The following is a 26,846-nucleotide window of genomic DNA, read 5'->3' as shown; positions in this document are numbered from 1 at the left end:
GTAACTTAGAACAATTTTATGGGATATAACTTTGTAAACGAAGATGAAACATTCATCTTTTTCTCCCTATGTGATCCTGGCAGAATTCAGAAACTCTCAATGAGTATTCTTATTTTAATGGCAATATAGTTATTTGTGTAAGTTCAATAAGTATCTGTTCATCTTGTAACAGGACTCAATTGGAACCACTGGTTATGTCACGAAGGCTCTGACTGGCATGTCATATTTGAAAATGAGGTACATAAACTCAGATATGACCAGACAGCTTTAAGGAACTAAGGTTGACTTTATGGAGCCAACAAAGCCCCTTTGGAAAAACAGCCTGACACCTTGATTCCCAGCAGCCTTACCAGGTGACTAAGGAAGGTCACTTTGGCAGGCACAGGAACTTCAGGATATTTTGGGGACCACAAGAAGAGAGGAATTCACCCAAATCTATAGGTATTGCACCTGACAGCGAATACTTGGCTTGGCTTAAGCCTTGAGAAGCTTTTAAGAGTCCAATCTGAGATTCCTTATGAAAAGTTCCAGCAAAGCAAACTTAAAACAGCCTATACAGTCGATAACTCTTCTTGCTACACTTATGTAAATAATCAGACCAAGTTTATTGAAACTAGACTTAATTGCAAACAAATTAGTCTTATTGTGGTTATCCTTTATAAAAATGGGGGTGATTGTATAGAGAAAAATTATGTTTCAATAATATGCTTTTGTGGATATTAAATTGTCTTTGAGGTATTGTTTTTTTCTACTTGTAAAGTGGACTAAATCCTGATTATTCTAGTTTCTCCCAGTATTTGGCTACAACTCTCCAAACTAACATTTCAATTATCTCTCACCCTTTTGACTTGGAATCAATGAGAACTAAAACTGCCTTTTCCCCAAAGCCATACCAGCTAAAGGTGAACAATTTGATATAAACTTCAGAGAAATCACAACAGCTCATGTATAGACAATCTTCATGCCTGTTGCTGTGTGGGCCACTCAGAAAGATCAGCAGAGACATTCAAACTGCAAACTAGGAAAATCTATTAGATTGCCACTGCCTGCCCTCACTTCATCTGAAGATGCTTTGAGCCAGACATTTAGAAATCCTCTCAATGGGATGCCTTGAGAACTCAGAAACTGGGATTATAATCTGCTCCAATATTAACTTCTGTTTTTCTTTGGAGTCTATAGAAATGTATCTTATTAAGTATCTGATTGCTTGCACTATAGGCTTAACTGTGGGAGCCCCCGTCTCACCCCCTGAAATGAGACACTCTTAACTGTCTCATCCCCTGAAATGAGACACAATTGTTTAACTGAACTGACCTATTCTCAGGACTAAGAGATTAGTACAATGAGATAGAACAACCTACCAACTCAACTTCTAGAGTATGAAACTTCTTGGGGAAGTTTCAAAGGTGGAAGTGAACAGGTTCAGAATGAGACTCCCCAGAAAGTGCCACTTTGGCATGTGGATTATTCTAAGCTAAAGAGATGGAGGCCCCAAACTTAGCAAGAGTGTTTTACCTTCCCTTCAACTACATAAAATAATTTACATAGAGGGCCTGGTCCATGGAGAGAGCTGTCACTAGATATAACTACAAAGACTATGGGCTAAGTATGGTAAGCTTAGGGGAGCCTGGCAGGGTCGGTTTGTTCAAAGTTCTCTTTGTGTCCCATTGCCTCTGCATGGCATAGCAAACATTTGTTTACCAAATATTTGCTCTTCCTATCTTTCTGTGAATTGTCTCCCTCCCCACTGTAGCCCCAGATCCCTACCCTCTTCTTAGCTCAGAATGGCATATAAGCCTCAATTGCCTAACTGTTGGGGAGTCTCTCATTGTCTTTGTGGGGCTCCCATACATACATAATTAAATTTGTTTTTCCCCTGTTAATCTGTATTATGTCAATTTTATTAATACGCCAGACAAAAGAACCTAGCTGGGTAGAGAAAAAATTTTATTCCATGCTAAAGGAAAGAAGTCAGGCACTAAAGGCCACATATAGTATGATTACATTTATATTAAATGTCCATGATAGGCAAATTCATAGAGACAGAACATAGACTAGTCGTCGCCAGAGGCTATGGGGAGGGAGGAACGGGGAATGACTGTTAATGGGCATGGAGTTTCTTTTGGGGATGATGAAAATATACTAAAATTAGGCAGTGGTGATAGTTGCACAACTATACGAATATACTAAAACCCCTCGAATTGTACGTTTAAAAAGGGTGGATTTTATGGTATGTGAATTATATCTCCATAAAACTGTTATAACGGGCTTCCCTGGTGGCGCAGTGGTTGAGAGTCCGCCTGCCGATGCAGGGGACGTGGGTTCATGCCCTGGTCCGGGAAGATCCCACATGCCACGGAGCGGCTGGGCCCGTGAGCCATGGCCGCTGAGCCTGTGCGTCCGGAGCCTGTGCTCCGCAATGGGAGAGGCCACAGCAGTGAGAGGCCAACGTACCGCAAAAAACAAAAAAAACTGTTATAACAAGTCCCTGGGATATCCCATTTCTGAAGAAACACATTTTTTTTTTTCCCTTGAAATCTTCTGAAGAAGTTTACAGCTCTTTTTGTTGTTCTGTGGCTTTTGGGAAGCAGCTTGCTCCACGTTTATTTGTTTTTGTTTCATTTTAGTGTTAGAATCAACCCTGCTTTCGTATCCTGAGTCTTTTTTTTAAATTTTAGGCTTAACAACAAACAGAGGCAGCACTTCCAATTCCCCAGTGATTGAACAGGTTTTAATGGGCAGATGGTAAGCATTTGTTTCCCTCATTGTTTGCTACCAGGAGGAAGGGTGTGAAATAGCTCTTCTGGGTCAAAATGTATGGTTTACAAAAGAATTCCTTCCTTTTGTCTTAGCCTAGTCTTGTTTTTGAGACAATAATTTCTCTTAGTTTTATGTCAACTTCAGGCAAAATGTTATCATGTACTAATGACTTTATTTGGAAAATAAGATAAAAAATTTACCTGCATGGGGTAGTACAGATGGAAGATAGGAAAGATGAGTACTGCAAGTATTAGGTCGATGTGACCACTTTCAAGAACCATTATTAAAGTCTTTGAAATTGACACCACAATTGCCTAAAAATCTTATCTAGAATATTTAGGAATCAACAGCAAAACTACTTATATAGATCTTGAAATATTTATTTTTTTGGCAATTCTTCCTGATTGCAGGAGAGGCAGATATTGCTTGTTGTTTACCAATACCTATTCTACCCTTCTTACTTTTTAACAAAATTCTAGTTTTGTTTAGTGGTAGTGCATCTAGCTAAAACAACAACCTCATTTCTAGCCTCCCAGGAAGCCAGCAGTGGCCTTGTGACCAGGTGAGAGGAAGACTGCACAGGATTTTGGGGAAAGTTGTTTTCCTGATATAGATGTTGCCCCTCACTTTCTTTTTTTCCCCAGCTTTACTGAGATATGCTGCCCCTTTCTTATTCTTGCTTCTGAAAGGGAGCAGAATCTGCCAACCCAGCATATGCCTCCTTAGCATAAGGATTAGCTCGAGCTGATTATTTTTATGAATCAGCAAAGGAATATCATAACCTGAGTAGAAGTTACCCTTCTGAAAGAGACATTTACATTTCTAAGGAAAAATCTCTATTCGTAAGTGTCACCCTCTCTGGACCAGGAAGAGTGAGATGACTAAATCTCTAGAAACTCTTATCAATGGAGAAGGCAACAGACTTAAATCTGCATAACAATCTTACCCATGTTTATTGTGCTTTTCCTGGTCACCTCCCATAACTGGCCTCCTATCTACCCTAACATCTTCTTTTGTCTTTAGCTGGAGATGTTACTTATGGTGGTGACTTGGGCCATTTCAGCTCAGTTTTCCTGGGTCTCTCCCAAGTATACAGGAAGTATACATGTTATTAAATTTATGTTTATTTTTCTCCTGTTAATCTGCGTTTTATTAGAGTGTGGGTCTTAGCCAAGACCCTAGAAAGGTAGAGGGAAATTATTTTTCCTCCTCTACACTTTTTTCTTTGTCTTCCCTGGAATGTGGATGTAAGGTTGAAGGTACTGACACCATCATCTTGCAACCGGGAATTGACAAGCATGAGAGTGAGAGTAAGATATTATGAGTGAAAGAGCAAAAAGACAGAAGGAGTCTGAGTTGCTGACATCATAAAGCCACTTTCTTCCCTTAGACTGCTTTCCTTCAGACTTCATCACATGAAAACCAAAATCTGCTTTTTGGTTAAATAGTTTGTCTTGTCCTAGCTTCTGTCACTTGCATCTAAAAATACAATCCCCATCTGCAGTTCTTCTCAACTGGTGAACTACCACCCTCTAGAGCAGCGGTCCCCAACCTTTTTGGCACCAGGGACTGGTTTCATGGAAGACAATTTTTCCACAGATGGGGGGGATGGGGGGGTGGTTCAGGCAGTTATGTGAGCAATGGGGAGCGGCAGAATGAAGCTTTGCTCACTCACCCACCGCTCACCTCCTGCTGTGCGGCCCGGTTCCTAACAGGCTGCAGACAGTTACTGGTCCGCAGTCTAGGGGTTGGAGCCCCCTGCTCTAGAGTACATGTAGGAAATATATGAAAACATTTTTAATCTTCGTATGGAAGGGAGAGATGTGCCAAGGGCACTAGACAACTGGTACCATGCAGAACAGTCCAACAAAACAAATAATTGCTTCATGCTTGCATAGCTTTTGAAAAGTAGGTGACAACCTGTTTATAATTATGTGAACTTAGGACCTTAGCTCCATTTTACATATAAATGCAAAGTATGAATATTTTTTTCACATTTTAAATATACAAGAATTTTCCAAGAAAGCAACTAGCATGCAAATAAAGGGAAAATTTGTACTTTTTTATTCAGAACTTTACCAAAAGTTGTTAAGCACAAAGGAAAACACCATTACTGTACGCAATACAGCTCATGACACTTTAATCATTAATACCACATTCCTGCATTAGTCAGCATTTATAGCAGTCTATTCCTGGTGATTCCAGGCACAGGTACTACATTTAACACGAGCATTATATAGCCTGCTTATTTATATATTGGATAATGAATTACTGGTGATCCATATAGAAATTATTTTACAATAAATTTTCCTTTCAATCCATTCTTTATTCAGCAATTTTTTTGAAGTTATATATAGATAAGTTACATTATTGGTAAATTTCCTTTGAGGATGGTAATGGGAATATTATAAAATATATTTTACAAAAAGGGGTGTTTGATCTTATAGGGTTGAAACCTATACAATACATAGGGAAAGGAGTTTTTAAAAGGGATGATGTATACTTATTGAGAGAGTAAGGTGGTATGTACAAGTGATGGAAAGATGGTTTTTACATGTAAATGTTCCTATCCTTTCATGTTTCTATTCTGAGACTTTGGCCAACTTGGGTCCAAAGAAATGGATCAGCTATAATTGTAGGACCAAACCACTGAAGGGTTTTCCTTCACAATTGGAAACCAAATACAAGACTGACTCCAATCCAGGATAATTTGAAGAAAGAGAAAAAAAAAAAAAAAAAGAAATCAGTATAAAGGCATGTGCATACCAGTGTGCGGAGGGAATGAGGGAAGAGAGTACCAACTAGGACAAGATATGATTAGCTGATTAGTTCCTATTCCACTCAGCGTAATAATGGCCAAATATTTAGCTGGTCTATCCACTTGTATTTTGCAAGTATCAAAACCAAAGGAAAAATGAATTATCACACCTGGCAAAAATATAGAAAGATTTTTTTTTTTTAATCCTTAAAATGTGAAGTAAAACTAGAGAGAAAATACGGAGCAAATAAGGAACTTTGTCCCAAGGTATGGAAACATCGACAAAACTATTACCAGTTATAGTTGACCTTTACCAGGTAAAACCTGGACAAACAGGACAAACTCCTTCAAAAGAAAAGTCTTCAAAGGGTCAAATCCCATGGTGTTCACAGACCGGGAAGGCTGCTACAGGGCAGGAAGAGTCTATTATACAGAGAAAAGCAGTAGGAGCACAATTATCTTTGAAGAGCTTTGGGGCAATTGTAAGCCCTGCAGTGCCAGTTTTCCGTGCTAAGGCAGGAAGGGATACAACCCCACTTTTGCTCGATAGTTGCCTTGTTTAGTAACTTCCTTTAAGAGAAATGCCTTATCTTTTCAGACTTTTTTTTTTTTTGTGGCCACTCCATGCAGCATGCAGGAACTTAGTTCCCTGACCAGGGATCGAACCCATGTTCCCTGCAGTGGAAGCGCAGAGTCTTAATCACTGGACTGCCAGGGAAGTCCCTATCTTTTAAGATTTTTATAAAATATTTTCCAATTCTATTTCTACCTTTATCTCAGGAAATACCAAGTGAATAAGAAACTCATGTTTTCGCCCTAAAATAGCAAACTCTCTGTACAATTTTTTAATACGGTGATAGAGACTATTCTATTTTCTTTGTTGGAAAATTTCCAACTGCTGCCACTCAAGTTCTTTCCACTGATAGTCTGCAAATATGCAACACATGAAGAACTTATCACTATGGCCAAGAGAGTCAATGTTTTGGACAGCCTCATGGAGAAAGTCTTACTAGAAGTACTGGTAGACTACATTTAGAAAATTATTTCTCCCAGACAGATATTTTAGAGTGGACAAAACTCTAAAACAAAGCCAAAACAAAGCCATTATAATTTATATATTCTCAGGGATTATTCTTAATTTTGTACAAAACCACAATTACCAGTATGTGAGTTCCAACTCCTACATATTATTGTAGGCTTATTTTTCATCGCCATTATAAGTTTGTGATAGAAATGTTCTGCTTTCCCTTGGCGGAGTTGGCTTTACCAAAATAAGTAAATTATCTGTGAACTCCAATAAGAGAACAAATGTACCAACCACTTATTTTCTAGGCTTCGAGTTACCCTGGAGAGTGGCTAAAGCTTAATTTATCCATGTTCCTGAAGCCTAATTTGTTTAACATGACCCAGTGGTATTACCAAAGCATTTTCCATACTAATAAAAATTCAGTCTGATGACCTAGTCAGTTGTATTTAATTTTTTTTTTTTTTTTTTTTTTTTTGGTTCATGGCAACCAATTTGGCACTTACACTTTTTCCCACTTTATCTAAAATTCCATTGAAATGACAGAAGGTATTCAGGTGCTAAAAGAATAAAATTATAATCAGCATGGAAAACAAGAATGAGAACAAGCAGAAGGACCAGGATATTTGTGGAAATGCTGAAAGATAGAGATGGGATCTGGTTGAAAAAGAACACAGAGGAGGGAATTCCCTGATGGTCCAGTGGTTAGGACCCCATGCTCTCCCTGCCAAGGGCCTGGGTTCGGTGCCTGGTCGGGGAACTAAGATCCCACAACCCATGCGGTGTGGCCAAAAACAAACAAACAAACAAACACAGAGGGGAGATGAAACACAACTACAAACACAAGGAGTAATCGGAAACTTCACAGAAGTCTCATGCCTTTAGCTGACAAATAGTATACTGCAGTTGTGCTGGGTGTTGGGATACTCAGAGGATGTATAATGGGAGAAGTGAGCTCATACAGGACCTGAGGATTGGTTGGGGTCCTTTAGAAAGTTCCCCAAGGAAGAAACATTAAACTCTGACCTGAAGGATGAAAAGGAGTCTAAGAATACTCCAGTGTCTTTAAAGAAGATTGGTATCACTGGAATTTAGAGAGGGAGGTGGAGATGGGTAGAAAATCAGAGGGAAGGCTAGCAAAAGGTAGGGCTCCGTAGCGCATGTTAAGTATTGAAACATTCACTTTATAGTAATAGACAGCTATTAAAGAGTTGTAAGCAACAGTCGAATAAATCTTGTAAAAAACATTTATTCTATTTGCCATATTGAAAATGGAGTGCAGGGAGTTAAGGGTGGATGTATAAAGTACAGTAGGATAGACAAAGGGAGCCTTTGCGCACAAATGAACATCACTGGACTTCATATAAAAAGGTTGATTCCCTTCAAATGTCTTTACTTTTCTACTCCCAATCAACTAGCCTAGTCTCCACCACCAGGATTACTGAAGTGGCCTCCAAACTGATTTCCTTAATCCTCATCTCCAGCCCACTCCAACATCATCCATCATGGTACAAGCAAACAATTTTTCCTAATCATCACTTTTTCCACCTCATTTCTCTGCTTAAAAATTGACCGTGTCTTCATATTACTTATAGATGGGGTATAAGAGGATTAAAAACAAATTTATTTTCCTCACTCAGGTTCATAATTAAATAAGTCAGAGACACAGGGAGTCAGACAGATACAGATGAAAATATCTCCTTTATCAATGAGAAAGTTGATATCAGTGAGCATGGCCTAAGCCTTCTTGCTATGTATGCTTGGTGATAATTTACCTAGTGACATCCATTAAATAACAGCTGACCTTTTCCCATGTCAGATACCGCTATACAATTTACACGATGGAGAGACAGAGCCCCAAAGTAAAAGGTGCTGAGCCACACATACTCAATTCCTCCTCCAAAAATTCCAGCCAGACAGTTCACTCCTGCGTTGCTGTTTTTTTTTTCTTTTTGGCCACACCACGTAGCATGTGGAATCTTAGCTCCCCGACCAGTGATTGAACCCGTGCCCCCTGCAGTGTAAGCACGGAGTCCTAATCACTTGACCGCCAGGGAATTCCCCACTCCTGCTAAGAAGTGGAGTGCATGAAGAGATAGGGCAAAAGGGCAGTAATATTCCACCAGTATAGTTCCCTCCATAATTGGATAGCTGAAGCAAGACGAAAAGAGGGCCCATATATTATATACATTATAATGTATGTAACTGCATATACATTAAACTATTCTGTCTGATTTTTGATATTCCGAATAGTTTGCTAATTATAATTTCTATTTCTCAGCATAAGCCCCCTGTTTCTGTCATTTTTCTTGTACTGTCCATATTATTTGCTTCCTGTCCTTTAACTCTGATATTAAAATTGACTGATGATTATCCAATCAGTCTTTTCTCAAGCCAAGGTTAAGGTAAGCATTATTATCTGAATGTGTTTGCAGAAATTTTAATTTTACGTGGCTCATAATCATAGCCACGTTCACTGGTATGTTTATTTATCTCTAAATGAGGTTTAGGTATTATGAAATATCCTATCTCTGATACTGAATTTCTAGATAATGAGCACTGTACTAGAAAGCTATACTGATAACAACCTTACTAATATTAATTCTCCAAACATTTACAGCAAGGGTAATACAAAATCTCAGGTATCAACACATGACATTTTTAGAAACATTTTATAAGTAAATCAATTACAATGGATTACTTTTATTATAGTTAAATGTTTCAAAATACCATACTATTCCTAAGAACTATAAAATGTTGCAGTAACCTATAAAATTAATGTTTCAATGATTTCTAAAACATCATTGGAAAATAATGCATATATATGTATATATAGTTATATATGTATATATTAGTGTGAATGTGTGTCTGTGTGTGTGTGTGTGTAGACAGAGAGGGATAATCTCCTCAATACATGTCCCCCAAAGCAAACCAAACCCCCCCCAAAAATGTAGAAAAGGAATCATTTAACAATTTCTGAGATATTCTCAGATACCGATATGACAAATCTTAGTGAATTCAGCCTACCATTAGTGAACCCAGAGTTGATTAAAAGCAGTTAAAGAGGAGAAATATTTTTTAAATGTCATGAAGAGAAAGCGGACTCTTCTGTAGATCACTCTTCAATTAAAAATATTCATGGTAAGGCAGAAATTTTATTCCCTCTCATAGGAAAGATAAATTGTCATTATGTCTCTATAACATGTATCACCCTGGCACCAAGGCACTAAACATCAACTACCATTAATAACGATTGATTTTATAATTAAAGTAGCTAACTGATAAGAAATAGTGACTTTTAACAGATATTTGGAAATGAAACTGGGTTCTCCCCACCCTATTAAAATATCTAGTGGAAATTAGAATAGGTCCTTTCTCATTCATTCCAGGAAAAGCATTCGTTGGAATCCAGTATTTATTAAATTAAATAATTTTTATTACATCTGCACATTAAAATTTTAAATTATATAGCAGTAGAAAGATTACTGAGATTATTCACAAGGTACACAGTTAAACACTCTACTCATGAAAAAGTTAATTTGGGTACTTCTGTCAAGATTAAATGGCTTAGATCCATTTCTCCCTGCTACTTCCCACTAACATTACAATCAGCGCTGGTAATAATGCAAGAAGCAACCAAGGTGGTAAGAAGATGAGGGAGGTTCGGGATGCTGGGACTAGAGAAGCAGCTGAGTGACCTGCATCGCCTTACCCAATAGAGTAAGGTGGCCCAAACTCGGCATTTCACAACCCCCAACTAGCATTAGAAGGCAGCCCAGACAGGCTCATTCTTCCCTCAGATGCAACAGGAGTCCCTGAGACATCAGGCAAGCTTGACTCCATCTTGGACACAGTGGGCAGATACAATCCCGATACCCGCCAATAATAGTGACCAGGGGAAGTGCTCTCCATCCCTGTTGGGCTTGCACTTCCTCACATCTACAGATACTGACACATGTGATAAAGCTGCACAGAATTAAATATATGCACACATACACACAAGCACACACATAAACACATATGTGAGCACTCAGAAAATCTGAATAGAATTGGTGGATTGTATCAATGTCAATATTCTGGTTGTGACATTGTATGACTGTTTCGCAAGATGTTACCATTGGGGGGAACTGAGTAAAGTGTACACAGGGTCTCCCTGGGTTATTTCTTATAACTCATGTGTATCTATAATTATCTTAGTAAAAATGTCAATTTTTTAAAAAGTCAATTTTGATTTTCCCCTCTATATTTGAATTTCACTGGATGTTATATTTATTTTATTCACGAAATAATTGAGAATCAGCCCACTTCGTGTTTACTCAAAGCTAGTTAAACTCAGAGCAATATTATTTTAGAAGAACGCTGCATGATATGACCTTATCAGCCACTTACTAACCTATCTGAATAGACATTACGTACATGAGCTGATCTTTGAGGCATCTTTTCTGCCTGAAGCTCTTTTTTTTTTTTTTTTTCAATTTTAAACTGGAAGTATTCCTTCCCTGCCAGCTCAAGAAAATTTCAAACTATTAAATAGGATGGTTCTGAGTCATAATTGATCACTAGAGGCCCATAGGCAGTGTGACTGTGGGCAACTTATTTAACCTCTGTGCTTTAGTTTCCCTGTGTATAAGAACTGAACTAACAGTAGACCCTACTTCCTAGGGTGGTTATGTGCTAAAGTATGTGAAACCCTTAGGTCAGTGCCAGGCATATGGGAAGCACTTCAGTAAATATTAACTATTATTTCTACTCATAAAACATAAATCATTCTTCACTAGAATTTGTATGACTAAAGGAGGTAGCACTTTAAATCTACTTTAACATAAGGGGCTGCTTCTCACTGGAAACCTTTTAAGTACTGCTTGTATCACCCTTGTTAGCAGTTATGCAGTGTACGGCTTGAATTATTAACTTCTGGATAAAGAAACATCCTTCCCCTTTCCTTTACTAGCTTTTTAATAGCATAGCTTCAGGTCTTCCACCGAAGACATTAGAACTGTCACTTAATTTTCAACCTCCCAATATTTAATTGCAAGATGTGCAATATAATTAAAAAGGTACCCATAGGGCAACTAATTCTGAAAAATAGTGATAAGTGAATGAAGGAAGTATGCTTAATTTCATTTTCATGCTTTAACAGTTTCTATCTTACATTGATAAAGAGATCCTAAGCTCCACATCTGCATAAGAAGATATTCTTACACTGTACATGTGGCTATACAAAATGCTTATGTGTATATGCTTTAGTGTGTATGCACACATGGTCAGCTATAAAAAATATAGATAATTTGGATAATTTTAGGGCGTTACATAATGTGACTCACATATACATAATTATGGTGTTCCCCCCCTCCCCGAGAACAAGACAGCATTTCCTAATTTTTTGACATTAGATGTGTTTTATTGTTTACAATGTACTCTATAACTCAACCAAATTTTGATTAAAAGGGAAAATGATTAAAAGTATTACTTGCTACAATTAATAGTTTGGTATAGTTTTATTTTATTGCCATAAATGATGGCCTTCATTCCTGCATGCCTATCATAACACATGAATCTATTTATAATAGGAAAATATATTAGAATCCAAAGTTTACTCCTGAAGAATCTTAACAAATTTCTAACATCTTTGGCAAATGTCAGGAAAATTCACCATTTCTATTATACTCTTCTGATTTAAGTTGAGGAAATAATTTTAAAGATAATAGGACAGCCCAGGGAGATGAGCTCCAGCCAGTCACTGTGGAAAAACCAGAGGAGTCATAGTCATGAAGTTGCCAACACCACAGCTGGTGGACTTGCCAAGGCAGGCAGATGCCAAAGCAAGAAAAATAGCTCTTTCTGATTGATTGTTGAAACCTACAAAGGTCAAACACTTCATGTGTGGACCTGACTACAGAACTGTCTTCTCCCCAAAAGGCATCACTTATTTGCTTTACATTGTTGAAGGTGCTGGAAATGTAAAAGTAATATTGTTATATATAAGTATAAAAATATGCGCAAGGGGGACTTCCCTGGTGGTCCAGTGGGTAAGACTCCATGCTCCCAATGCAGAGGGCCCAGGTTCAATCCCTGGTCAGGGAACCAAATCCCACATGCATGCTGCAACTAAGAGCTTGAGTACCGCAACTAAAAGATCCCACATGTTGCAACGAAGATTCCGCGTGCCACAACTAAGACCCAGCACAGCCAAAGTAAATAAATAAATATTTTTTTAAAAAAAATGTCCAAGGAACATCTAGCTTTCCTTTAGCAAACAATAAAAAAGAAACTCTGAAGTATTATAGCTTTTATAAATTGTAACTTTCCTTCTCCATGACTCACTTTCTCTATCTGTAAAATGGAGATAATGTAGCATCCCAGTGTTATTATAAGGGAAAAAGTGAAATAACAGATGTGATATACTGAGCATAATGCCAAACACTTAGCACTCATCAACCACAGGAATAACGATTGTTATTCCTATGATCATTTCTATAATCATGCCCAGTTGGTTAAACTTATATTATTATACTCTTAATATTTGTATTATTACACCAAGTTAGACAAATCAAAACTATTTTTTAAAGCGTGTCTACAAGTAACTGTATCATTTTTGTTTAACATGAATCAGTTATTCGGAAATTTATTTTATGTAAATATGTCATAAATAAAATACTATTACCTTTTAATTTATTTTTTCAGTGACCTTAGAAATTTAAAGGTTAAGAAATAATTTTCAAAGAAAAAAAAAATCACAGCATCATTTTCTAGAGCTCTCTAGGTGAGGATTAACTGTGTTAATGGCCAGATCAAGTTGTGTACACACTACATATTACACCCAATTCAAATTTTAAAACAACTCAAACATAGGGGAATTTCATTTTAGTCCTTATGGTATCAAAATATACAGGGTTTTTTTTTTAAAAGAAATAAAATAACCAATCCTCCAGGTGCTTTTCTCAGTTTTCAGTTAATTTCTGTCATCAGAATTGAGACCAACAAATGAAAACCTGTGATCAATATCAGTGAATCACATTTCAAAAAGAAAAGAATAGCAGCCATTACTTCAAATGGCTGAATGATAGGGATTCCAGTTTAAAAAAAAGTCTTCTATTAATATCTTATTTCCATGAACTCAGAGTTTGTCTACATTTCTTATAAAGTACATTTGACCCTTCAGTTTCAGTGAACTAGCTGAAAACCCACAGGAAACAGGAATGCATTCTATAGCAACTCCGCCTTTCTTCTGTAAAGATTATGAGGTAGATGTTTCTGAAATGTCTAACATTTCTGTGAAAAACTAGCAGCATAATATAGATCTGGTAGCAGGATACTCAAAGCTGCTTCTGATGTCAGGAATGCATGACAAGTTTAGGTCAGCCATCCCCTATGTCCAAAAAACACAGGACCAAAGGCTCAGGATGATTTTTTATGTTTTGCTCCATTTGAATTACACAGGCAAAACCAAGGATACAAACGAGGCCTTATATGACTTGACATCCGCACGCCTAATCTAGCAGAACCTTGACATCAATGATACAGTCAGATGAAGCAAAAGGTTCCTGCAATGCCCATGTCAACATCAGATTGAGTAGAAGCTCCCCACTTGGCATTCCCACTTGAGTGCTCTGCAGTCCTGGCATGTCACCTAACTGGCTGGTGCTTCCTAACAGGCCCTGCACCAGTTCTGACTGATGTGTGAGTGTGCAAACATTACCAGCATTCAGAAGCCAGATGGCCCACACACCAAGCACAGCAGCCAGACAACACACAAGCAGATTCAGCACACTGTTGGAGAGTTTCATTTTTGGTGAATCCTCGCCACACTAAAGTATACATATTCTTATTTACTTGATTTCATTCCATATTAACCCACAATGATGTCTCCCTCTGTTGTTTCAGTGCCACATTCTAATTAAAGGAGCAAATTATTTTTTCCTTTCCATTTAACATGAAACGAAGACCTTTACGATCAACCTGATTCTACCCTGCTATTTTTGGAGGCTGTCATGTGCTCTCTCAAATCACAGATGAACAAAATCTCTTCACTGCTTCTACAGGATAAAGCAGTCATTTATTTCTTTCACCTCACTTAAATGGATTCTTTAAAACATAAGCCCTAACTTTTTTTTCTTAACATCTTTATTGGAGTATAATTGCTTTACAATGGTGTGTTAGTTTCTGCTTTATAACAAAGTGAATCAGTTATACATATACATATGTCCCCATATCTCTTCCCTCTTGTGTCTCCCTCCCTCCCACCCTCCCTATCCCACCCTTCCAGCTGGTCACAAAGCACTGAGCTCATCTCCCTGTGCTATGCGGCTGCTTCCCACTAGCTATCTATTTTACGTTTGGTAGTGTATATATGTCCATGCCACTCTCTCACTTTGTCACAGCTTACCCTTCCCCCTCCCCACATCCTCAAGTCCATTCTCTTGTAGGTCTGCGTCTTTAAAGCCCTAACTTTTGAAATGAGTGTCCAGAAGAAGGCACACCTTCCCAAATCTGCATGAATAGTTCCTACATGTATCAGCCACACAAGAAAATGATACATTAACAAAACAACGCAAAATCACCTATATTATTCCTCATAATAAAAAGTTAAAGTCAGTTAATATTGGTCTTCTCTTCTCACACATGTAAAACACCATGCATGCATATGCTTTTGTGTGTGTGTGTGTGTGTGTGTGTGTGTGTGTGTGTGTGTGTGTAAGCACAATGAATGGAGATTTCCATTGGAACTGCTGTGGTAAGAAAAAACTGAACCCACAAATAAGAAAATCAGTACTTCTCAGTATTAATTATTTATGAGTTAAAAGAATATGACAGCTACTGAAATTCTTTCTTGAATCTGAGTCAGCTGTGCACATGTGTTTCTGACTTTATTCACTAAGATGAGCAGCCTTCTAGAAAACACTAAAACAGAACCTTCAAAAGCACCAATTCAAGATCTGAAGATCTGATGGAAGTTTGGAGACCTGTTCAAAGAAGTCTGAGGAATTTCTTGGGAATTTCCTTACCATATTGATATCTTAAATTGGAAAAAAAGAAAAAGAAAAATAACTTAGTATATTTGACAAAAATAGTAAGCTTGCTTCCTGAACTTAAAACAAATAGCTCTCTACTGGATCCATTCTGAGCACATCACTCCAGGCTGTCAGGTCAGCCACAGTGCTCATAGGTTCCCTTGGGAATAAGCTAATTCTGGAATCACTTTATAGTTTGGATTCTTTCAGCATGAGATATTGATATTGTTGTAGAGGCTAGATTACATAACATATAAAAAGAGAGCTCATGTTTTACTGAAGTACATGTGCTACACAAATTGTGTAGTGTGACTGTGCATGTGTTAAGAATTTTAATTACTTCTATAAGGAGAAGCAAATATTCATGTTTCATATTTCATCTTGACCAATAGTTTTGATTTGCTTGGAAACCAAAAACTACCTTTTGCAATAAACCAGTGTTCCAACAGCAATAAATCTCACAATGAACAATGTTTAAACTGATCATCTAAAATAAAATTTAAAAAAAGGATGGTCATTGAAGGTCAAAGTCTGCATGAAAAAATCCATGAGGGTACCATAAAATGTAGTTTAAATCAAATTGTTATATATTAGAAAATCTTTAACGTCAATTCTGCTATAATTCAAGAAGAAAATAATGAAGAGGAATAAAGAAAAGAGTAAAGTGAAACCAAATGTGTCATCACATAAAGCAACATACACCAGGGTAGGGTGCTATAAAGTTTTATTTCTACAGCTTTGAAAGAAGCTGAAAACTCACTTGTGACTCTCCAGCTCACGAGTAATGTGGTCATTTCAAACTTATGGCAATAAAAACTTTACAGCACCCCAGTTCAGAACATACGCCAAACAGAGAAAAAAGTAAAAATCAAAATGAAATGTGACAAAACACTGCAAAACACCTCTCATCTGACACGACTATTCTGTTTTGGTCTGGGATTCAGCAGACGCTTTCGTCTTGGAATTTCTATCTCAAAATCATGGAGCAACTTGAAGGACCACTATGATTAACATCAAAGTAAATGTGGAAAAATTAATTTCTTTAATCACAATGGTGCTAACTATATGTATTTCAGAAAATGTCCTAACTGTTGCAAAACTAAGAAGAGAAACATAATTCCTGCAGCCAAATACTAATCTGTTCGACCTTCACACAGAAACAATGAAGACAAGCCATTTTCTTTCACAAAAATTTTAGAGAAAATGGCGTGTCTTTACAATGAGAGCTCAATGCTTTCAAAGGCTGTAATTATATTTTAAAGGAATACGTTATTTTTATTATCATGGAATTGTTGATATTCATTCCGGGAGGTCATATTTTTCTACTTAGATTTTTGCCTGTTGATGAAAAGTATTTTATGTAAATAGTGTTGGATTAGACTTTTGTTTATTAGTATTAATTAGTTATATTTTGCCACTTGGACAACTTGCATAACTTTGGTGCTATTCTAATTCCCACTCCATTTTCCTAGCTGTAGGGCCAGAATCTAAATAATCCTATTATTAATAGCTGTCTAATTTTTAGCTATTCTATTTCATAGCCTAGAGGTTTCACAGCTCTGTATGAAAATAAGAAAAGCTGTCACTGATTAATACATATTTGTTTTTATATTAACTGGGTAACTGCAATGTTACTACACACAGTCATCTAACTCCTTGATTGATGACCATATTGCCACACATGGAAACATCAAAATGCCAAATAAAAAGCAATAATCATATAGCTTATTTCCAAGTGTTGTTTAAATTGTTTGGGGATTTCTTCTTTGCCTATAGGACAGACTTAAGAGATTTCAAGGTAGTTTTCCTTTCAATCAGACTTTTAGGGGATTATAAATTATCTTCCTATAGACCATGCTCACGAGCCTAGTTATAGTGTACCACCTCTGAAAAAACAATTAGCACTTTTTCTACTGAAATAATGATAGAAGAAAAAAAAAAGCTAAAAAATTCTGAGATACACCCTTACCACCAGAGTACAATGAAATTCATCAGTCATTGACAACATCCGGAAATTAATCCACTGTTTCCCCCAAATCCCTTTCCCCTCTAAAGAGGAGAGGAGTTAGCTGTCACCCACAAGTGTCAATCCAAAATAATGAGAGTAATTTAGGAAAAGTTATTAAATGGTTTGTTTTAAAATTTCCAGATACTATAATATGCCATCATTACAAACATCGTTACTCTTAGAAGGTAAACCCTCCAAAACAGTCATTTCACATGAGATGATTCACAATTACAACCACATGAACTGTGATCAAATCATTATCACTTGGATCCATGTTCAGTGGATCAGTATATATATGCCTATCACCTAGAGAGTTTAGTGCTACATATACGTAGGGAAAAGGTACTCAGTCAGTGCAGCTCCAGTTTAAAACAGTGTCTAAAAAGTGTTCATAAAAGGTTTGTATCTAACAAAGAAAAACATTATATCCCTGTTCCTGACACCCACAACGGTAATGGTAATAGAAGGATAACAAGAATATACAACTTGATCCTGTAAGCCAAGTTTCATCCTAGAAGAGGTTAGAACATGGCATCCTGTACTATGTCTGGCAACCATAATTTGAGACCATTTTGGAGACTGTGCACCACAGCGATATTATCCTTAATTTGTTAAAATTCATTTTGCATCTAATTATAACCATAACTATAAAAATGTGAACATGTACAAAAATAGTACCTCTCTTCTCATTTTTCTCATTTAATAATTATTGTATCTTATCCAAAATTTGTTTTTCTTTGCAAATTGTAAATATTTCAGTTTAGATTTCATGTTTTTCCTTAGAAAAAAAGCAAAGATCTCCATTAAATTAAAAAGTGGGCTAATTTTCCCTACATGTTGAGGTGAAAGCAGATATTTTAGAAGATAATCACTATATGCTAAATAATTACAAATAACTTTTAATAACTAAAGTTGGCAACATTAAAAAGAGCTAAACCAGCAATGTCTATTGGAAATTTCTGTGATGATGAAAATGTTCTACACTTGCATCATCCAATAAGACTTGCCACTAGAAACACATGGCTGTTGCACACTTGAAGTGTGCCCAGTGCAATGGAGGAAACACATATTTTATTTTCACTAATATAAATTTAAATTTAAATTGCCATATGTGCCTTGTGGCTACTGAATCGGGCAGCACAAGTTTAGGCATTAATTACTTAAAAATGTATATATTTATCCCTACATAACGTCATACACATATGTAGGGTTATATGTGCACAGACATATACATAAATGGATGCAATCTTATAGCTATTTAAAAATCAGTATCAAAACTTTCTCTAAATAAAATATACCACAGATTCTTGCTTCATTTCAGTGAATGTGAAGAACTCAGAGATTTATTAAGATAAATTTGATCAAAAATATCTTCCATATCAAATGCAACTACTTAGCCATTTCTGCAAAACCAGAGATTTTTCTCCTCAAAAATGAACTTAAAAACAACTTAATCCTCTGTTTAATTTACCATTTCACTGCTTGCAATTGCTTATTGTGAGTGCTCCTAATTTTTTTCTTCTTGGAAATTTTGCAAGGCTCTTATGCCAGTATATGGCTTGCATTTTGTCATTCCTTTGAAATTCAAATTGATTTTTACTGTTCAATATATTTATTTACATTAAAAAATGTATACTTAATAATCTGGAAGAAACAATCACAGGTTCTGGAATGATTCCATCTAGTAAAGACCTTTTATCAATAGTAACATCTATTTGATATAGATCCTTGATCTGATAGAAATTTAGGCATTTTTAATCAAGCAGCATTAATGCCAATGGATTGGTCAAAGTATACATTGTTTCAGTAATGAAAGATAAGAGGACAAACCTTCAAGATGGCAGAGGAGTAAGACATAGAGATCACTTTCCTCCCCATAAATACATCAAAAATACATCTATATCTGGAACAGCTCCTACAGAACACCTACTGAATGCTGGCAGAAGACCTCAGACTTCCCAAAACACAAGAAAATCCCCACGTACCTGGGTAGGGCAAAAGTATAAAGAAAAAACAGAGACAAAAGAATAGGGACAGGACCCGAACCTCTGGGAGGGAGCTGTGAAGGAGAAAACGTTTCCACATGCTAGGGAGCCCCTTCAATGGCAGGGATGGGGCGTGGGCTGGGGGGTAGCTGTGGAGCCATGAAGGAGAGCACAGCAACAGGGGTGCGGAGGGCAAAGCGGAGAGATTCCCGCACAGAGGATCGGTGCTGACCAGCACTCACCAGCCCGAGAGGCTTGTCTGCTCACCCGCCGGGGCGGCCGGGGGCTGAGAGCTGAGGCTCGGGCTTCGGAGTTCAGATTCCAGAGAGAGGACTGGGGTTGGCTGTGTGAACACACCCTGAAGGGGGCTAGTGCACCACAGCTAGCCGGGAGGGAGTTCGGGAAAAAGTCTGGACCTGCCAGAGAGGCAAGAGACCATTTTTTGAGGGTACACAAGGAGAGGGGATTCCTTCCCAATGTGCCCACAGAAGGCAGAGCACTGCCTAAACAAGCTCCTGAGATGGGCATGAGCTGCGGGTATCAGCTCGGACCCCAGAGACGGGCATGAACCGCTAACACTGCTGCAGCAGCCCCCAAGAATCCTATGTGCAAGCACAGGTCACTATCCACACACACCCCAGGAGCCTGTGTAGCATGCCACTGCCAGGGTCCTGTGATCCAGGGATAAGTTCCCTGGGAGAACACACGTTGTGCCTCAGGCTGTTGCAACATCACGCTGGCCTCTGATGCTGCAGGCTTGCCCTGCAGTCCAATTATGACTACCATATCCCTCCCTCCCCCCAGCCTGAGTGACCAAGAGAGCCCTTATCAGCTGCTGCTTTCACCCCCTCCTGTCTGGGTGGGTAACAGATGCCTGAGGGCAACCTACACACAGAGGCAGGGCCAAAGCCAAAGCTGAACCCCAGGAGCTGTGTGAACAAAGAAGAGAAAGGGAAATTCCTCCGGGCAGCCTCAGGAGCAGCAGATTAAATCCCCACAATCAACTTGATAAACACTGCATCTGAAGAATACCTGAAGAGGCAACGAAAGTTCCCAAAATTGAGGTGGAGGACTTTGAGAGCAACTGTAGACTTGGGGTTTGCTTTCTGCATCTATTTTTTTTCTGGTTTTATGTTTATCTTAGTTTAGTATTTAGTGCTTATTATCACTGGTGGATTTGTTTATTGGTTTGGTTGCTCTCTTCCTTTTTTTTTTCCTATATATATATTTCTTTTTCTTCTTTTTCTCTTTTTGTGAGTGTGTATGTGTATGCTTCTTTGTGTGATTGTGTCTGTATAGGTTTGCTTTCACCATTTGACCTAGGGTTCTGTCTGTCCGTTTTTTTGTTTTTGTTTTTTTCTTTCTTTCTTTTTTTCTGAGCTGTGTGGCTGGCAGGGTCTTGGTACTCTGGCCGCGGGGTATCAGGCCTGAGCCTCCGAGGTAGGAGGGGGCCAAGTCCAGGATACTGGACCACCAGAAAGTTCCTGGCCCCATGTAATACCAATTGGCGAGAGCTCTCGCAGAGATCTTCATCTCAACACTAAGATCCAGCTCCACCCAATGGCCAGCAAGCTTCAGGGCTGGATGCACCATGTCAAACAACTAGCAAGACAGAAACACAACCCCACCAATTAGCAGAGAGGCTGCCTAAAATCATAATAAGGTCACAGACACTCAAAAACACACCACCAGACATGGCCCTGCCCACTAGTAGGACAAGAACAGCCCCAGCCACCAGAACACAGGTACCAGTCCCCTCCACCAGGAAGCCTACACAACCCACTGAACCAACCTTACCCACTGGGGGAAGACACCAAAAACAACGAGAACTATGAAGCTGCAGCCTGCGAAAAGGAGACATCCAAACATGGTAATTTAAGCAAAATTGAGAAGACAGAGAAACACAGCAGATGAAAGAGCAAGGTAAAAACCCACCAGACCAAACAAATGAAGAGGAAATAGGCAGTCTACCTGAAAAAGAATTCAGAATAATGATAGTAAAGATGATCCAAAATCTTGGAAATAGAATAGAGACAATACAAGAAACGTTTAACAAGGACCTAGAAAAACGAAAGAGCAAACAAACAATGAGGAATAACACAATAAAAGAAATTAAAAATTCTCTAGAAGGAATCAATAGCAGAATAACTGAGGCAGAAGAACGGATAGGTGACCTGGAAGATAAAATAGTGGAAATAACCGCTGTAGAACAGAATAAAGAAAAAAGAATGAAAAGAACTACGGACAGTCCCAGAGATCTCTAGGATAACATTAAACACACCAACATTCGAATTATAGGGGTTCCAGAAGAAGAAGAGAAAAAGAAAGGGACGGAGAAAATATTTGAAGAGATTATAGGTGAAAACTTCCCTAACATGGGAAAGGAAATAGTCATTCAAGTCCAGGAACTGCAGAGAGTCCCACACAGGATAAATACAAGGAGAAACACACAAAGACACATATTAATCAAGCTATCAAAAATTGAATTCAAAGAAAAAATATTAAAAGCCGCAAGGGTAATGCAACAAATAACATACAAGGGAAACCCCATAAGGTTAACAGCTGATCTTTCAGCAGAAGCTCTGCAGGCCAGAAGGGAGTGGCAGGACATATTTAAAGTGATGAAAGGGAAAAACCTACAACCAAGATTGCTCTACCCACCAGGATCTCAATCAGATTCAACAGAGAAATTAAAAGCTTTACAGACAAGCACATGTTAAGAGAATTCAGCACCAATAAACCAGATTTACAACAAGTGCTAAAGGAACTTCTCTAGGCAGGAAACACAAGACAAGGAAAAGACCTACAATAACAAACCCAAAACAATTAAGAAAATGGTAATAGGAACATACATATCAATAATTACCTTAAATGTAAATGGATTAAATGCTCCAACCAAAACACACAGACTGGCTGAATGGATACAAAAACAGGACCTGTACATATGCTGTCTACAAGAGACCCACTTCAGACCTGGGGACACATACAGACTGAAAGTGAGGGGATAGAAGACGATATTCTATGCAAATGGAAATCAAAAGAAAGCTGGAGGAGCAATTCTCATATCAGACAAAACAGACTTTAAAATAAAGACTATTACAAGAGACAAAGAAGGACACTACATAATGATCAAGAGATCAACCCAAGAAGAAGATATAACAATTGTAAATATTTATGCACCCAACATAGGAGCACCTCAATGTATTAGGCAAATGCTAACAGCCATAAAAGGGGAAATCAACAGTAACACAGTCATACTAGGGGACTTTAACGCCCCACTTTCACCAAGGGACAGATCATCCAAAATGAAATTAAACAAGGAAAAACAAGCTTTAAAAGACACATTCAACCAGACAGACTTAATTGATATTTGTAGCACATTCCATCCCAAAGAACAGAATACACTTTCTTCTCAAGTGCTCATGGAACATTCTCCAGGATAGATCGTATCTTGGGTCACAAATCAAGCCTTGGTAAATTCAAGAAAATTGAAATTGTATCAAATATCTTTTCCGACCACAACAGTATGAGACTAGATATCAGTTACAGGAAGAAAACTGTAAAAAATACAAACACATGGAGGCTAAACAACACACTACTAAATAACCAAGAGATCACTGAAGAAATCAAAGAGGAAATCAAAAAATACCTAGAAACAAATGACAATAAAAACAGGACAACCCAAAACCTATGGGATGCAGCAAAAACACTTCTAATTGGGAAGTTTATAGCAATACAATCCTGCCTCAAGAAACAAGAAACATCCCAAATAACCTAACCTTACACCTAAAGCAATTAGAGAGAAAAAACAAAAAACCCTCAAAGTTAGTAGAAGGAAAGAAATCATAAAGATCACATCAGAAATAAATGAAAAAGAAATGAAGCAAAGAATAGCAAAGATCAACAAAACTAAAGGCTAGAACTTTGAGAAGATAAACAAAATGGATAAACCATTAGCCAGACTCATCAAGAAAAAAAGGCAGATGACTCAAATCCACAGAATTAGAAATATAGAAAGACAAGTAAAAACTGACACTGCAGAAATACAAAGGATCATGAGAGATTACTACAATAGACTATATGCCAATAAAATGGACAACCTGGAAGAAATGGACACGTTCTTAGAAAAGCACAACCTTCTGGGACTGAACCAGAGAGAAAGAGGAAATATTAACTGATGAATCACAAGCACTGAAATTGAGACTGTGATTTAAAATCTTCCAACAAACCAAAGCCCAGGACCAGATGGCTTCACAGGTGAATTCTATCAAACATTTACAGAAGAGCTAACACTTATCCTTCTCAAACACTTCCAAAATATAGCAGAGGAAGGAACACTCCCAAACTCCTTCTATGAGGCCACCATCACCTTGATACCAAAACCAGACAAAGAGGCCACAAAAAAAGAAAACTACAGGCCAATATCACTGATGAACATAGAGGCAAAAATCAACAAAATACAAGCAAACAGAATGCAACAGAACATTAAAAGGATCATACACCATGATCAAGTGCGGTTTATCCCAGGAATGCAAGGATTCTTCAGTATACGCAAATCAATCAATGCAATATAACATATTAAAAAATTAAAGGATAAACACCATATGGTTGGGCTTCCCTGGTGGCACAGTGGTTGAGAGTCTGCCTGCTGATGCAGGGGAAACGGGTTCGTGCCCCAGTCTGGGAGGATCCCACATGCCGCGGAGTGGCTGGACCCGTGAGCCATGGCCGCTGAGCCTGCGCATCCGGAGCCTGTGCTCTGCAACAGGAGAGGCCACAGCAGTGAGAGGCCCGCATACCACACACAAAAAAACAAAAAACAAAAAACAAAAAAACCATATGGTCATCTCAATAGATGCAGCAAAAGCTTTTGACAAAATTCAAAACCCATTTATGATAAAAAACCTCCAGAAAGTAGGCATAGAGGGAACTTATCTCAACATCATAAAGGCCATATATGACAAACCCACAGCCAACCTCATTCTCACTGGTGAAAAACTGAAACCATTTCTTCTAAGATAAGGAACAAGACAAGGTTGTCCACTCTCACCACTATTATTCAACAGTTTTGGAAGTTTTAGCCACAGCAATCAGAAAAGAAAAATAAATAAAAGGAATGCAAAACAGTAAAGAAGTAAAGTTGTCACTGTTTGCAGATGACATGATACTATACATATAGACTAAAGATGCTACCAGAAAACTACTAGAGCTAATCCATCCATTTGGTTAAGTAGCAGGATACAAAATTAATGCAAAGAAATCTCTTGCATTCCTATACACTAATCATGAACAATCTGAAAGAGAAATTAAGGAAACACTCCCATTTACCATTGCAACAAAAAGAATAAAATACCTAGGAATAAACCTATCAGGGGAGACAAAAGATCTGTGTGCAGAAAACTGTAAGACACTGATGAAAGAAATTAAAGATGACAGAAACAGATGGATAGATATACCATGTTCTTGGATTGGAAGAATCAACCTTGTGAAAATGACTCTACTACCCAAAGCAATCTACAGATTCAGTGCAATCCCTATCAAACTACCACTGGCATTTTTCACAGAACTAGGACAAAAAATTTCACAATTTGTATGGAAACACAAAGGACCCTGAATAGCCAAAGGAATCTTGAGAAAGAAAAAGGGAGCTGGAGGAATCAGGCTCCTGAACTTCAGACTATACTACAAAGCTACAGTAATCAAGACAGTCTGGTACTGGCACAAAAACAGAAAGATAGATCAATGGGACAGGATAGAAAGCCCAGAGATAAATCCAGGCACATATGGTCACCTTATTTTTGATAAAGGAGGCAAGAATATACAATGGAGAAAAGACAGCCTCTTCAGTAATTGGTGTTGGGAAAACTGGACAGCTACATGTAAAAGAATGAAATTAGAACACTCCCTAACACCATACACTAAAATAAACTCAAAATGAATTAAAGACCTAAATGTAAGGCCAGACACTAACAAACTCTTAGAGGACAACATAGGCAGAACACTCTATGACATAAATCACAGCAAGATCCTTTTTGACCCACCTCCTAGAGAAATGGAAATAAAAACAAAATAAACAAATGGGACCTAATGAAAATTAAAAGCTTTTTCACAGCAAAGGAAAACATAAACAAGAAGGAAAAACTCTCAGAATGGGAGAAAATATTTGCAAATGTAGCAACTAACATAGGATTAATCTCCAGGATTTACAAGCATCTCATGTAACTCAATATCAAAAAAACAAACAACCTAGTCCGAAAATGTTCAGAAGACCTAAATAGATATTTCTCCAAAGAAGGTATACAGATTGCCAACACATGACCAGATGCTCAACATCACTAATCATTAGAGAAATGCAAATCAAAACTACAATGAGGTTATAACCTCTCACCAGTCAGAATGGCCATCAGCAAAAAATCTGAAAAAACAATAAATGCTGGAGAGGGTGTGGAGCAAAGGGAACCCTCTTGCACTGTTGGTGGGAATGTAAACTGATACAGCCACTATGGAGAACAGTATGGAGGTTTCTTTAAAAAACTGAATACAGAACTACAATATGACCCAGGAATCCCACTATTGGGCATATACCACAAGAAAACCATAACTCAAAAATTGTCATGTACCACAACGTTCACTGCAGCTCTATTTACAATAGCCAGGACATGGAAGCAACCTAAGTGTCCATCAACAGATGAATGGATAAAGAAGATGTGGCATATATGTACAATGGAATATTACTCAGTCATAAAAAGAAACGAGATTGAGTTATTTGTAGTGAGGTGGATGGACCTAGAGTCTGTCATACAGAGTGAAGTAAGTTAGAAAGAGAAAAACAAATACCATATGCCAACACATATACATGGAATCTTAAAAAAAAAAAAATGGTTCTGATGAACCTAGGGGCAGGACAGGAATAGAGACGCAGACATAGAGAATGGACTTGAGGAGACAGGGAGGGGGAAGGGCAAGCTGGGACTGAGTGAAAGAGTATCATTGATATATATACACTACCAAATGTAAAATAGCTAGTGGGAAGCAGCCACATAGCACAGCAAGGTCAGCTCAGTGCTTTGTGACCACCTAGAGGGGTGGGATAGGGAGGGTGGGAGGGAGGCGCAAGAGGGAGGATATATGGGGATATATGTATAGCTGATTCACTTTGTTATAAAGCAGAAACTAACACAGCATTGTAAAGCAATTAGACTCCAATAAAGGTGTTAAAAAAAAAAAAAGAAAGATAAGTGAGTCCTAGAGATCTACTATACAGGATAGTGCCTATAGTTAATAATACTGTATTGTATAC

At 37.9% G+C, this 26,846-nt stretch overlaps 1 protein-coding gene and 1 non-coding gene across 2 annotated transcripts in view; one reads left to right on the top strand and one right to left on the bottom strand.

Moving 5' to 3' along the window:
* DMD (dystrophin) overlaps window positions 1-26,846 on the bottom strand; it is a 2,123,521-nt gene that overhangs the window by 1,899,705 nt on the left and 196,970 nt on the right. The gene's annotated exons all lie outside the window — the stretch shown is intronic.
* Window positions 12,554-12,626, top strand: TRNAW-CCA (transfer RNA tryptophan (anticodon CCA)). Its single transcript has one exon. It is a non-coding gene; the product is annotated as a tRNA-Trp (tRNA).

This window comes from Lagenorhynchus albirostris, chromosome X (genome assembly GCF_949774975.1).
Source record: "Lagenorhynchus albirostris chromosome X, mLagAlb1.1, whole genome shotgun sequence".
Classification (NCBI taxonomy): domain Eukaryota; kingdom Metazoa; phylum Chordata; class Mammalia; order Artiodactyla; family Delphinidae; genus Lagenorhynchus; species Lagenorhynchus albirostris.
Note: the sequence above shows the minus strand (reverse complement) of the source record. Positions and strands in the feature narration are given on the sequence as shown.